This window comes from Trypanosoma equiperdum, assembly GCF_001457755.1.
Source record: "Trypanosoma equiperdum strain OVI genome assembly, contig: ctg_120, whole genome shotgun sequence".
Lineage (NCBI taxonomy): Eukaryota > Euglenozoa > Kinetoplastea > Trypanosomatida > Trypanosomatidae > Trypanosoma > Trypanosoma equiperdum.
Genome location: NW_027123183.1, coordinates 1 through 1,642, shown reverse-complemented (window position 1 = coordinate 1,642; position 1,642 = coordinate 1).

Sequence of the window (1,642 nt, the reverse complement as noted above, 5' to 3'; positions counted from 1 at the left end):
AGGTTGCTGCTCAAGGTTTTGATTATATACTTCCCGAGACGATCAAATGTCGCGTAACTTACGTTGGAAGAAAGTTTAGGGGGAGCAATGGGATGAGGGAAGTCCCCACTGGATTGTTTGGTCGGATATACAACATGATAAGTGGAAGGTTTGTTGAAGAAGAACGCAGGTACACCACATCCAATAGGTGAGAAGGCAGTAATGGCCGTCTGAATGGTGTAGGTGTTGATTCCACAAATGATTACCTCTCTGATAAATTTGAGATATAGGAAAGTATAAGGTGAATTATATCTAGCTGCGTTGAGGAATGCCAATATGAGTATTGTTTTGTAGTTACTTCAATTTTTCAAGTGATCGCGAAAAAAAATTTTGTTCTTGCTGTTGATGTTATTTTTGGGGCAACTACCATCTACTGGAGAACCCTTATATTTAATGTTTTACCTACAAATAACAAACTAAGATGTAACAATCATCAACAAGGAAGTTGAGGTCACAAAGACACAGCACTATGGAGAAGGGCGAAGATGGGGATGCAAGGTTAATGGGCTACGTGAGGAGTTTTTAGAGCACCCGTGGCAGCAGCTGTGCGTGTGTTGTGATGTTGTCGACGTGCCGCAAGTCGAAGGCAGTAACGGAGCCATTTTCTAACAAAGTCATAAACCTCTGTACAGAGGCCAAGTACACAGCCCATCTGGCAAATCACATCGTAGTGGAGGCAGAAAAGCGGGAGCGCGAAATATCCACCATACAAATTTATGCAGAGGCATGGGATCTTGTTGCCGCAGCTAAAAACCAAACAGAGAAAGGGGCCACGACATACGCCCTTGCCACATACATTTCCAACGTAGCGGCGACAGCAAGGTGGGTCCGCAATTGGAAACACAAAGCAGCAGGGGCAACTGCGAAGTTGCTGTACAGGAGATCAGCGCTAACGTAGACGTTACAAGCGATGCGAGTAAAGGGACAGTCAGGAGCGGGACAAGTAACTAAACAACAAGGCGTCATCTCATCATGTTCACACAAGGAAACGCCGACTTTAAGCGACGAAGGGGATTGCGGGCGACAAGGCAGTGATGCTAACCATCCAGAATCAATTGCCGTAAATTTAAGGACAGCTACACACATCAAACTGGTACATGGCAGAAAACTAAGACCTCTGGCGTTAGAGCACTCAGTTGACGTACAAGGAATGGCGGTGGTGAAAACGGAAGTGCAAGCCGATGGCTGCAAGGCCGTATCAGTCAGTGGATATTATGCCGAATTCGTAGCATCAACGAAAGAAAATGACAGTAGCAGCACCGTAGCACCGATAAATATATTTGATGGCAACAATTCGAGTACAAGTTGCGTCGAACTAAAAGACGCCACGAAGAAATCAGAGAAGGATAACGACCTGCTGATAAACAAAATATGCAACTACATGAAAAAACCTGATCCTCAGATCATAAACATATCCACTATAACGCCTGCCATGTTAGCAAACACAACTGCAGTCCGAGTGGCGTTCAGAAGCTTCATTCATGCAGCAACCGGTAAAGCACCTAGCGACGGAGAAATCGAGTTGCAACTAAAAAACCTTTACGGATGGGACAAGCAACACTTCACAAGAGACTTCATAACAATTCTGAAGACAAAGAACGTG